The following is a 14,400-nucleotide window of genomic DNA, read 5'->3' on the forward strand; positions in this document are numbered from 1 at the left end:
GTTCCAAGGAGTGTCGAGAATAGACAACATCTTCTGGACTTGCCATGGAGAGAAGAAAGCAGAACAACGCATCTTCTTCCACAAGTGGCTGAGGAAATTCATTACGATGATGAGAAGCCTCACCAACCTGTACAGATGCACTCTAGAAAGCATACTGTCCATGTGCATGGTACAGCAATCTCACTGCCATAGACCACAACAAACCAGAGAAGATTGCGTGCACAGCTTAGACCATCACCGAAGCCAACCTTTCATCCCTGAACTCCTTTTACACTTTTTGTTGCTGCGGAAAGAATGCCAACATCAGCAAAGACCCGTTCCACCTCGGTAATGCTCTCCTACACCCTCTTCCATCAGGTGGAAGATACAGAAACTTGAATACATGCACCAACAGGTTCAACAGTTGCTTATCCCTGCCTTTACTTGATTGCTGAACAGACTCTTTACCGTCCAATCATGTTGATCTTGTTAATGCTGATCTTGCTTCACGAAGTTCTTTTGCAGTGCAATTTGTATGGCATCTGTGGCAACGCACCCGATATATGACTTTGTTGACAATGACCTGCCTTTACTGCTTGCAATCAAAGGTTTTCACTGTACTTGTATACACGTGGCCACAATAAATCAATTCAAAACAGTTTGAATACACAACAATATTTATGGATTAACCCGAACAACTCCAATTAATCCTAATATTTATCTGTCACCATAAACAACTCCAATGCACAACAACATTGAAAGTTAAACCGAAACAGCAACAATATACAACAATATTTAGGTAGAAACACAAAGAAATTCAAGAGACAACAATATTGATGCAGATGCACGAACAGCTCCAAGGCAGAAGAATATTAAAGTAAACAAGTCCAGCTCCAAGGCAGAAAAATATTAATGTAAAACAAGACCAGGTCCAATGCACAACAATATTTCCAGAGAAATGCAAACACCTCCAATTCATAGCAATTCTATTCTTAAATACAAAGAGTTCCAATACACGACAATACTTATATACAGACAAAAAGTGCACCAATTTCCCTGAAAAAAGTATACTGTTTAGGATACTGTTGGGGGGAGGGGGGGTTTCCACGGGCATGCATTGGGGTGCCGGCCTCTGCCACAGACTCTATCCCTGTTGTACAGAAGGAAAGAGGGAAAAAGGAGGAGAGTGTTATTCGCTGGGGACTCAATATTTAGACGGACAGATAGAAGGAATGAAAGAAACCTGCAGTTGATGTGTTGCCTCCCAGGTGCCAGGGTCCGTGATGTCTTAGATTAGATTAGATTACTTACAGTGTGGAAACAGGCCCTTCGGCCCCGCCGAAGCGCAACCCACCCATACATTTATCCCTTACCTAACACTACGGACAATTTCCCATGGCCAATTCATCTGACCTGCACATCTTTGGATGGTGGGAGGAAACCGGAGCACCCGGAGGAAACCCACGCAGACATGGGGAGAATGTGCAAACTCCACACAGTCAGTCGCCTGAGGCGGGAATTGAACCCGGGTCTCTGGCGCTGTGAGGCAGCAGTGCTAACCACTGTGCCACCGTGCCGCCCACATATTATTTGCATAAGCCGAAATCAATAGACATTTTAACCACCACGGAGGGTGATACTGTATGGAAAGAGCTGCCACAGGAAGTGGTGGAGGCTGGTGCAATTTCAACATTTAAAAGGCATCTGGATGGGGATATGAATAGGAAGGTTTTGGAGGGATATGGGCCAGGCCCTGGCAGGTTGGACTACATTGTGTTGGGATATCTGGTCGGCATGGAAGAGTTGGACCAAAGGGTCTGTTTCCATGCTGTACATCTATAACTATGACTCTACATACTTTTGGCAAGATCCCATGTTATCCAAGGAAAGTGCGAGTAGGCCATCTAGTGGCTATTTGCTAGTATTGGATCAGCTGAAATACTGTATAAATCCTTGTAGCTGATTGTATTTCGGAGCACTTTATTGACTGCTTCCCATGATATATATATATATCGTGAATAAAGTTGGTCAATACTGAAGGTCTGTTTCCAAGATTTTCTTCAACACTCAAATAAAAGCTTTTATTTCTCCTTCATAATTGTTTGATGTACTTGTCCAAAAACTATTATTCGATTGTATAGGCCACCCAGACTGTCCTGTATCTCAACATTCTCCAGTCATCTTCAGTTAATGAATATTTTGCTTGTCCATGCTGAATACGAGATGGACAATGCACAATATTATACTCAATCTGCTATTTTTTGTTTACTCATCTTAACTAAATATTCCTGATGGAGACTTATTGTTCAACTCATCAATTTCCTTCTTGACTCTGTATTAGTGTGAGTACAGTTTGTGATTATGAATGTACAAGCACTGATCTCTCGTTAGAGTTTAACGATGTGCAAATGACCCATTTTTCCTCAATCTGTTTCTCATCATGACTCAATTCTCGCTCTAAACTAGCATACTAACCCCATCACCATGTGCTTCGAGAACGGGCTGTAACATTATAAATGTCCTTTAGAAATTCGAATGCGCTACATCTGCATCCATCCGGCTTCGTTTATCCTCATAGATTAGGGACTGTTTAGCCACGTTTTGCTTTTCAGAAAACACTGCTGGCTTTGCTTCATTTCAAAATATCTTGCACCAAATTCCTTTAAAAAGGCGGTGTAGCAATGTTTTCGCTAACAGTAACTGTTAGACTGACACAGACGTTATTTCTTGGTTCTGATTCCCATCCTTCGTTTGAGGAGGAGTGTACTTTGTGGTAATCTCTGTCAGTGAGAGGGATTGAACCTTAGTCAGTGACAGGGATTGAATCCATTCTGTTGGCATCAGTGTGCATCATAAACCAGCTGACAGTGAACCAATCTTCTCTCAGAAGGTTCAGGTCAGAATAGAATCAGAAGCGAGCAGTGCCATCCATCTGGTAAATGAAGGTGAGGCTGTGCAATTCAAAGGGCTGAACGACTGTTCAGGATTAAAACAGCGATGCTGCTGAATGAAAATAGGTCGTTGTGATGTTAGCCCCTGTCAGGTAAAACAGTGACAATGATTTGACTGTATAGAGGGTAAACACCATGACAACTATTTCCCTCTGAGAAATGAGCCGGTGTACAGCATGAAAAAAATGTATTTTAAGAACATTTAATATTCACAAGTGCAATCCTCAGCCACATCAGAATAGGCTGTTCTGAGTGAGATCACGGGCTAATATTTACTTAGTTCATGAAGAAAGGTTTGGTTTAACTTTTTTCTTAACCAACGTCAATATCAAAAGGAAAGGATGTTTCATCATCTTCGTCATCTCTTCCCTGAATTTGGTTTTGTAGCTGTATAAATACGTGGGTTTGTACAGGAACTCATGAGAATGTACCCAGATTCAGTGGCAAAATATGTTGGAGCTGTGTTATCACCTCGGTAATACGCTGTTGTTGTGAGCTCGCTGGTTAAAAAGTTAACGACTGCTGTTAGCCACAATAGGACAAAACTGCCTGATACACTGAACAGTAACACGATGGATTTCCTTCTGCTTTTCATCTCAGGATCAGTGCTATTCTCATTGCTGAGACCCCACAGTGCGCTGCATACTTTGCTTGTCACTAAAATACGCTGGAATGTCAAAGAGTTAAGCAGTAATATCAAACAAAAAGGCAGCCATGCAACTAAAATTTATTTCTGCCAAGAGTAGGCCTCACCTGAAGGCGAAAAATAAAAGGCCATATTGGAGCGACAGCCCCAGGCAACGCTTGAAATTATTCAGCTGGAGTCATAGGCAAACCAGAAAAAGAAATCAGGGCAGACAGCGTGGTTGAAATCACAGTGACAGTTCTCACTGTGCGGTAGTTTAATTTGAACTTCTGACAACAGATTGTTACAAACCGGTAAATTGCAAAGAAGAAAGTGAACCACACAGACATATCCAGTGTGGCAGGATTAACACAGAGAATGAACTAACAAACAGCATTGTAGGATAGAAATGAATGTGTAAAGTGATAATTCAAAATATGATGCACAATTACAATAAAAAATGTCACCAGGAAATCTGCAGTTGCCATGGCAATTATGTAAGGCAAGATACATTTAGAAAGTCCATAATTTCCACTGGAGAGAATGACGATGACCAGTAGGTTTGCTGTAAGAATGAAAGAGAAGAGATTAGAAGTCGGATTCCATAAAGAAATATCACGGAAATGTTTGGGAAATAGTTGGAGGTGAGTTTACAGCGAGTTTCCCAACGATTTGTGTACAATGTAGACGAACGGACTGCATTTTGAGGTCAAAACAACATTGAAAATTTAAAGTCTGTGCTCTTCCAATAAACTTTATATTTCACTAATGGCAAAATCTAAACTAATTCTAGATAATTGCTAAATATTTCTTGATTCCAATAAAACATTCTGTTTGGACACAAACATTGCATTAACATCCAAGAGTTGATTTTCTTTGCTGATACCTATCCTGGAGGCGCTGCTCAATAAATGTGCATCATTGAGTCTGTATTCCCCAGTTCCTTCTGATGGATAAGTGACTCTGCAATGAGGATTATTCCTGAAATCTGTTACATGAACACCAAGACATTCACTGTCCAAGAAGAAAAATAACATTGTCTTACCAAGAACACCAAAGGCTGCAATAAGAGGATAGTAAATGTTCTTTATTTGGAGAATTGTAACCAAACTTTCATGAAGAATAAAAAAAATCCCTTACATTATCTGGCTTCGTGTGAAATCCATCAGAGGTCCTCAATTTCACCTTCTTTATAAATCAAGCCATCTCTCCCTCAGATTAAATGAGACCATATAATAACTGTGTCAAAACAATTAGTGGCAGTCCTTTAGCAAACAAGAGATGGCTTTCTACCTCAGCGTGGCTGGTTCATCAGGGGGTTAATTACAAAGCTCAGGCCATGAATTCCCAAACATTAGAGTTTCTTTGAGTGTGTGTGTGTGTGTGTGTGTGTCTGTGTGTGCGTGTTCCCCAGAGGAAGGGAAGATGAAACCCAATGTGTAGGGAATATTTTGTGAAGGCTAGATAGATCATTCCACTCGTCATTGCTGTTGTGGAATGATGCTAATTTAAGAAAATCTTCAATAAAGTGTCATTTAATAATATTGTTTAGTCTAAGAATGACAGTGCAATATAATGATACTGACTGCTGTTAATTTCCTCACAGTACAATGCATTGTGTAACGTCATTAGCAGTGATGGCAACTGTTATGTAAGATTACTCTTGATTGGCACCTACTCATATTCCTGGCGATGCACAAAATCTAGCATTAACGTTAACTCTAACAGCGCACAGGAAATACTCTAACATGGTGTAAAAGATAAACTGTCTAGACAGCATGGTGGTGCGCACACATGCAGACACTCGTACACACACACATGTAAGCACGCACACACACACACACACACACATACAGTATCAAAGGAACGTTGAATGCAAAGGATTATTTAGATTTCTGAAATCCCTGTGTGTCAGATTAACACAGGAAATTCATCCAGCTCGGTCAGGCTTAAGATTCTCCTCCCAGATAATGGAAACTGTTCATGTGGACATTTGGAAACGTGAATCTAACCGAGCAGAACGGAGAGAATCAAACAAGGAAATTTGCAATGAATGTATAGAATGCTTCCATCCAGTTGAGAATGTTGCGAATGTGATATCATAGAATCATCGATTAATACCGTACAGGAGAGGACATTCGACCCAACAAGTCTCTGCCACCAATAGCACACTCATCCCGAAACAAATCCCACGTTCCACACTAGGCCGAGAGCCTTGGCTGCACCATGTGACCAACCAGGTGCTTTTTAAAGTTTGGGAAGTTTCCCATCTCAATTACCCACTCACGCAGTGAATTCCAGGTTCCCACCGCTCTCTGGTGGGAACATAATCCTCAAATTCACTTTGAAAACTCCTGCCTTTCACTTTAAAAGTGTGCCCCTTGTTATTGACTCTTCAGTCAAGATATTTGACCATATGGTTGATCAGATTAAACTGTGTGCATGTGTGACAGTGTTTCTCTGCACAAGGGTGTGTGATAGTGTGTAAGAGCATGTGATTACATCTGTGTGAGTGTTTGAGTGAGCAAGGACAAGAATGTGCATTGTGTGTGTGTGTGCGCGCGCACGCGTGCCGACAGTGCAATGTGTCATTTAATGAGAGTGACTGAATAAGAGTGAGGGGTGTGAGTGTGAGGGTTTTCGCTGCAAAGTATGAGAGTCTGAGAGCAGGAAATTGAGTTTGAGAGCGTATGTGGGTGTGTCAGAGTCAGTGACTGTGTGTGACACAGTGAGAGCAGTGGGTGTTTGGCATCGAGTGTGAGAGACTGTGACAGTATGTATGATTGTACAGTGGTCTGTATGTTTTGTGTATTATTACTGGGGCAGAGACAGGTTGGGGTTTATGGACAGTTACACCATGGGATCATCGACACTCAGACTGTGCACTCGGATGGACACATGCAGGCAGACAGGCACAGTCTCACATCAACATACTTAGGAACACCATTAGAAATACACACACACTCTCTCTCTCTCTCGCTAAAAACACACACAAATGCAAAATAACAGAGTTCAAAATTACTGCTATTAATCATAATAATAAAAATTCAGATATTGAATTATTACACAGAAACACATGAAACTGGAATTGAGTCGGTCACTTGCGCGCTGGAACTGACTCCACCATTTCAGAATTCACCATACCCATCGCCCCAGAGTAACCTTAGATTCTTATTATGCAAGGGAATACATCTACCTGTAACTTAAATATATTCGTTGTCCCAGAAAGTGATGGGATGGGGACAATCAGTTCCAAAGTTACACAGCCCTAAAAACTAAATTCTCATCTGTGTCCAAAAAGGGTGACTCCCCCACTAATGTTCAAACCGTGCCCACAGTCTGAACTCACCCACAAGGAGAAACATCCATTGCCCATCCACCATATCCAGATCATGAGAGACATTATAGACATTGATCAGGTTATACTTAACTCGTCTGAACTCCAGCAGGAACAATCCCTGTCTGTCCACCCATCCCCAAAGCACAAGTCACTCAATCAAAGGATTATTGGAGTAAAATATGAGAGGCATGGAGTAAGTTGACAGCCAACCGCTTGTCCCCAGGGTAGGAAAGTCTGAGACTAGAGGGCATGGAAATGTTGGGCTGAAGAGCCTGTTTCCATGCTATCAACCTCCATGGCTCTTTGAATCTGTGAGAGCCTATGGTACAAGACAATGGGATTGCCAATCAGTGATCCTGGTGTCACCAAATTCCCTGTCACATCAAGCCTATGGCTCAACCGCCCATGAGATAGGGCTGAAATTTATCAGTTGTTACAACACAGGGTAAACCCCTCTGCAAATGTAAACCCAACACACAGAAGCTGACTTTGTGCCGTAAACTGTTACATTTCAAGATACAAAGATTTATCCCAGATGTGACTATTTGAAGTAAAAACTAACAATTTTATTCTTTAAGTCCCACAGAGAACCTTAAAACAATAGCTATTGACAACTCATTTCTCTTAAATCTATCTTTCACCTCTCACTCTACAATACTGGTCCAATTTTTTTTAAAAACTGAATTAAGATTTACAAAATAAATCATGTTTCAAAACCAGCCAGCATTGTAAATTTTCCTCTGTGTTTTCCTGGGTCATCTTTTCTTCTGTCTTCTCTTGCACAACGTTTCTTATTGACAGGTACCATTCAGAGAACCACTATTACGCGTGGGAACACCTCCCACCTTGTACATGGCAGGTACTCATGTGACTCAACCAACGTTGTCTATCTAAGACGTTGCAGGCAATGATGCCCGGTGGCATGGTACATTGGGGAAACTGAGCAAACGCTACGTCAACGGATGAATGGGCACCACACAACAATCAACAGACAGGAGGGTTCCCTCCCAGTTGGGGAACTCTTCAGTGGTCCAGGACATTCAGCCTCAGACCTTTGGGTGACCATCCTCCAAGGTGCACTTCTGGACAGGCAGCAGAGAAAAGTGGCCGAGCAGAGGGTGAAGGCTAAGTTCGGTACCCATAGGGAGGGCCTCAACCGGGACCTTGGGTTCATATCACATTACAGGTGATCACCATTGCACTACAGATATTCCCACACACACACTCTCACATACACACGAACACAGGTACACACAGACGCACAAACATACACTCAAACACACCCATATAGACACACACACTCTCACTCTCACACATGCACCCCCTCACAGACTTAAGACACTCTGCACTCACTACAGACACACACACACACTTTCTCACACTCACAACCCCCACCCCAGACAGACAAACACACACAGACAGACAAAGACCCAAATGCACACATATATTTTGTGGGGTGAATTTGTACTTGCAGAGTTACATTGTACTTTGCTCAAAAACTGCATGCATTCATGTAGAACTCTGAGCTCAAAAACGGCATGAATTTATGTAAAACTCTGTTATCTCACTTTTTAGATTAGAATCAATCTAAACATCATGGCATAGACAGAGAACACAGGTGGCCAACACCTTCAACATATTGTCTAGCTATCACCACTGTTAACAGCTAACCCGAGAATGCTACTTGAATAAAAAGGTTTTGTGATTTACACATGAAAGAAGTGAAACTATCAGTGTATTCTAACAGATGAAAGGCTTAGCACACAATCAATTTCTCAATGTATAATTTCTGTTACATCACACTGTAAATTTTTGCTATAAACTCTGTGTTACGATCGAGTCCTCCACTATCACCTGATGAAGGAGTGTCGCTCCGAAAGCTTGTGTGCTTCCAATTAAACCTGTTGGACTATAACCTGGTGTTGTGTAATGTTTCACTTTGTACACCTCAGTCCAACAACGGCATCTCCAAATCATGAGTAAAATTCAAATTCGATTAGATTTTGATATCTGAGTCATAATTTAAACGGATTGGCCAAATTTGAATTTGTTTTTTTCCCCTGGCAACGCAACCCCCGTTATTTGTTTCAAGCAAATGTTCCCTTTTTAAATTGTTTAGCACACTCTGTGCTTTCCGTCAGTCCTTGCCAGCTTCCTCTCTTTCTTCAAGGTACAGTACACATCTAAACCTTCATACCACCGTCCCCTAAAGAAAAAAAAGTCTTCATAATGAAAACATGGCATCTTCTTTTTCTCTATCCCTTCGCCACATCACTACAACATACATATGACTTTAATCTAAGTTCATTTTAACTGCCTCCCGCATATATATATAAAACATTGAATAGATACCAAGCACATCTATACTTTATCAGCTAAATTCACTGTAATTTAGTGATGACATTCTTACAACCAGCAATATGCACCATTTGTAAATTGAAAGTCAGTAACATAAGACTCCAGTGAAATAGTCTTATGCTGTTGTCTTTAAAGCATTCGAAGAATTTAAGGGGACGATGATCCTTGCACACAACCATCTCTGACATGTCATTTGTGACATGCATATTAAAATGCTGTAAGGCCAGTACCAAATTCAACAGTTCATTTTCGATCGTGGAGTATTTCCTCTGGTGGATGTTGAGTTTCTTCAAAAAATAACCAATTGGCAGTTCAATCCCATCCTCATTTTCATGTAGGAGTAAAGCTACAAATCCTGTTAGTAGCATCAATGAAAACTTTGAGGGATTTCGAAAAATTTGGTGTCGCTAAAACTGGTTTCGTGGTTAATATTGCTTTCAAATGGTTGAATGCGTCCTGGAATTGTTCTGTCCAGTGAAACTCTGTGTTCTTCTTCAGCAAATCTATTAGCGGTGCCACTACATTGCTGAAGTATGGAACAAACTTCCAATAGAATCCGCTGAGTCCCAGAAAATCAAGCACCTCTTTCTTCGAGGTTGGTCATGGAAATTCCTCGATGGCCTTCGTTTTTGTTTTCTGTGTGGTCAACCTTCTCTGACCGATGATGCGTCCCAAAAATGTCAACAGTGCTTTCACGAATTCAGTTTTGTTTAAGTATATTCCGAGTTTTGCTTCTCACCGTCATTCTTAGGGCTCGGCCAACGGTATCATGTGGTATTTCCAGGACTTACTAAAGATCGCTACATCTTCCAAATAGAAGCTTGTTAACCCAGGCACACTCTGTTCATGAGTGTTTGAAATGCGGCGGGTGTGTTCTTCATTCCAAAAAAAAACTTTAAGCTGATAGAGCTCATTTGGGGTTACAAAGTCAAACATTTCCTTTGTTGTCTCTGATAAAGGTAATTGCCAGTAACCCCGCAGTAAGTCCAAATCGGTGATTGTAACTGGCTTGTTGGACTTTCTCGATACAGTCTTCCAATCTCGGAATTGGACATGATTTTGATTTTATAACAGCATTGACCTTGCGATAATACATGCAGTGCCGTTGAGTCCCGTTTGGTTTGGCAACCAAGACAATCGGCGAATTCCCCTTGCTCTGGCTTGGTTCGATGAAATTGTCATTGAGCACGGCCTCCACCTCCTTCTGGACCTGTCTGCCTTTGAGAGGATTAAGCCAGTAGGACTATTATTTTATCAGAACAGTATTCCCTACGTCTACTTCATGTACAACAGCATTTGCCCTGTCTATCTGACTTTTATATATATCCTGATATTCAGTGACAAATCTTCCAATTGTGTTCTTTGTTCCTGAGACAGATAGATCAATAACCAATCCCACTCCTTAAGGATTTCTTCATTTTTTAAACATTTTAAGACATATAAAAATCCACACCATCTGTATTTGATTCCTCACTCTGTGGGGCAGTAACTAACACATGTTTCTCCAGTTCTTTCTCTCTCGTCTAACATTTATTCAATACCTTCACATGACATGCCTGATAAAGGTTTCTTTTTTCTCCATCTGGCATCTTTCCTAGATAGTTCACCTGACTCAATTTTTTCTCAATTTGATAGGGACCACTAAACCTGGCTTTGAAGGGTTCTTCTATCATTGGTAACACGATATCCACTTGGAAAAGGTCCGAGTCAGAGAGCGTTTTTATCTGCCACCTGCTTCATTCCACGCTGTGCCGTCTTTAGAAGTTGTTTAGCCGACTCACCTACTCGATTTAAACTCACCCTCACTTCTAATACATAATCTAATTGTGAGATCTCCGACTTTGGTCCAATAAACTTCTCTTTAATTAATTTCAAAGGGCCTTTCACTTCATGCATGAATATTAACTCGAAGGGAGTGGGCTGAGTAGATTCATTTGGCGCATCTCTAATGGCAAACAATACGAATGGGATACGTTTATCTCAATCATTCAGATAACCTTGACAGTATGCTCTCAACATGGACTTCAAAGTATGATGCCATATTTCTAAAGCTCCCTGGGATTCAGGATGATACGCACTGGATTTAAAGTGCTGTATACCTAAACTATCCATACCCTCCTTAAACAGCCGAGCAGTAAAATTTGATGCTTGGTTCGACTGAATCTCTCTGGGTAGCCCATACAATGTGAAGAAAGGCATTAAGTCCCCACAGCCCTTTTGGCCTTGATACTCCGGAATAGAATTGCCTCTGGAAATCTGGTAGTCACATGCATTAAGGTTAACAAGCACTGGTTCCCACTTTTCGTTCTCGCGAGGGGACCTACACAATCAGTTATAACCCGCATGAAAGGTTCTTCAATGTGGGAATTGGCAACAAAGCTGCTGTTTTTATTACCACCTGTGGTTTACCTACCATTTGGCATTAATGACACATACAGCTAAAGGGAACCACACCCTTGTGCATTCCAGGCCAATAAAAAATATTTTGTACCTGAGCCTGAGCCTTTGGTACCCCGAGGCGACCTCCTACTGGTATTCCATCTGCTATCCGTAACACATCCTGTCTATATGCTACCAGCAACACAATCTGATGCACTTCGGCCCATTTCTCTTCTGTACTAACCTGCCATGATCTCCATTTTCGTCTTAGGATTCTATCTTTCAAATAAAATCCTCAGGATTATTCGCTGCATCCTTTTTAGAGTACACATCCACATATATAAATATCTTTTTTCATCTTGTTATCCTGTTGCAAGTCCCTTTGCCTTTCAGGCCTAAACACTTCTGTCTGACCCTCGACCTGTTCAGGTTTTTTTTTCCTGAACCATTTCATCAGACAGGATATCCGCTAACTGAACCTCAACTCCTTCAGCTTTCTCTTTAGTTTTTACTTCGTGCTGTGATTTATGATAGTGGGATCTGGCTCCCACACAGTCTGTGGAAATACCAGGATATTTCTGTTTTAACTCCTCAGTTTTTTGGTCTTCCTTGGGTTTCTCCTCAACAACGGACGACCTTGGACCCTGCCAAATCATTCTCAAAAACAAACTGGATTCCTGGAACTGACACTCTGTCAATCACTCCGAATGCAAATTACCCAGTCCCAGTTGGCACTTCAAAATAGATCAGACATAGGGGAATGCTAAATTTCTGTCCACCTATTCCACAAATTGCCACACTCTCGTGTAACAGATCAGAAAAGGTGCATATTCACTCATCCCTTACTATCAGCGACTGGTTAGATTATGTATCTCTCAAAATCATAACTTCTTGTCCTACTCCCCCTTGTTCTTTCTGAGTAAACTTTACCCACAGAGGTGAATTAGTTGTAGAGATCAGATACTAACTCCATATCCAGCCCCTGCCCAGACTGTGCACTCTCCTGCAGCTCCTCGGCTCTTCTTGGGGTTTCCTTTTCTACTTCCACTAATGCTACTGGCTTAGCTTATTTTACCACATCTTTTGCCATAATGCTTTTCTTCACCAAACAGCACTGTGACTTTATGTGTCCCACTTTACCACAGTGGAAACACCTGAGGCCTTTCAAACTCCCTGTCCACCGTCTTTGGCTTCTTTTTTGTCCTGTGGTAAATTCTTACCAGTGCTCTCTTCTCATGGTTTTGCAGTGTAGGATCTTTACTTCTCCCAACTTCTGTATCTCACAGTACAAGATTATGGCCGGAAGCTTGTCTTATGCACCAACATGTATCCATCTGCTATTCTTGATGCCCTTCTCACTTTCTGACCTTTCTGTTCCTCCACGTGAATTCTTAACATTTCTGATAGAGAATTTTTAAACTTATCCAGCAGCATAGCCTCTCCTAAGGCCTGACACATCCTCTATTTTTAAAGCATGCAGCCATCTGTAAAATGGCTATTTTTAATTCTTTCGAACTTGGAATAAGTCTGACCTGGATCCTTTTTGTTTCTGAAACACTGTCTGCATTCTTCTGGTATCAATTCATAAGCAGTTAAAATAGCGTGTGTGACCTCTTCATAATCTCTTGATCCCTCATCTGACATAACTTGCTCCGCCTCCCAGTTTAGTCTTAACAAACATGGGACCACTCCATCTGCCCAGACAACGTTTCAAACGAAATAAAGAATGTTTCGACATCTTTCTCATCAAAATGCGGCAGAATTTTGACATATTTGTTTATATCACTACCATCTGTTTTAATCTCCATCCTGATAACTTGAGTTTGCTGACGAAGTCGCAACCTCTCAAGTTCAAATTCTCTCTCCTTTTGCTCAGTGAAGAACGGTCTCTCTCTTTCTTAATTCTCTCTCTCTCTTTCTCGCTCCCTTTCGTCTCTCTCTCTCCCTCTTTGCTCAGCTAAAAAACTTATATTTTTCTCTTTTGGCTCTCTCTCTCTCTTTCTCCTCTCTCTCTTTCTCTTTCCCTCTTCCTTTTCTCTGTCTTTGTTTATATCCTAACTACATTTTCCTCAATTGTAATTAAAGTTTTTCCACCTCGACTGCAATTATCTGTTTCTCTAATACACCTAAGTGTTTGCGTAATTCCCTTATAATTTCTGCTTTACTTTAATCCTTGGTCAAACCCAAATCTAACTTCTTTACTAATTCTAAAAGTATGGCCTTTTTCTTACTTTCTAAACTTTCTTGGCAAATTTGAGAATCATCTTCAAATTCCAGAAATTCTTTGGCAATTCTAAGAGCCATTTCTCTCACGTTTAACCAACCACAAGTCATTGAAATTAAACAAATTGTCCCACCCACATTTTATTTAAAGATCTAGGACACTAACCTGCAAGTAATTAAATCCATTGGGTTTTGACATTCCCCAAATCGATTCAAATCTGTCCAAATCCCAGCGCGGATCTGTCTAAACCTGTTGAAATCGTGCACGAAAGCCCCCAAACTGTTATGGCATGGAGTAAACCCCTCTGCTAATTTAAACCAGCAACACGTGCTTTAATCTGTTAAAATTCAAGAGGCAAAGAAATTTCCCAGAGGTCACTATTTAAAATAAAAATTAGCAACTTTATTCTTTAAGTCGAACAGAGAATATTGAAACCAACATCTATTTAAAACTTCTTTCTCTTAAACTTATCTTTTCCTCCCACTCTACAATACTAGTCTGACAAAAAAATCCTGATAAAGATTTACAAAATAAAATCCCGTTT

General features: G+C 40.9%; 1 pseudogene; it reads right to left on the bottom strand.

Moving 5' to 3' along the window:
- Positions 1 to 3,211: 3,211 nt before the first annotated feature.
- LOC148133887 (uncharacterized) overlaps positions 3,212 to 14,400 on the bottom strand; it is a 47,450-nt pseudogene continuing 36,261 nt past the window's right edge.

Source organism: Chiloscyllium plagiosum, unplaced genomic scaffold, assembly GCF_037043375.1.
Source record: "Chiloscyllium plagiosum isolate Xiang-an unplaced genomic scaffold, Cpla_swu_hap1 HiC_scaffold_186, whole genome shotgun sequence".
In the NCBI taxonomy this organism is placed as follows: Eukaryota; Metazoa; Chordata; class Chondrichthyes; order Orectolobiformes; family Hemiscylliidae; genus Chiloscyllium; species Chiloscyllium plagiosum.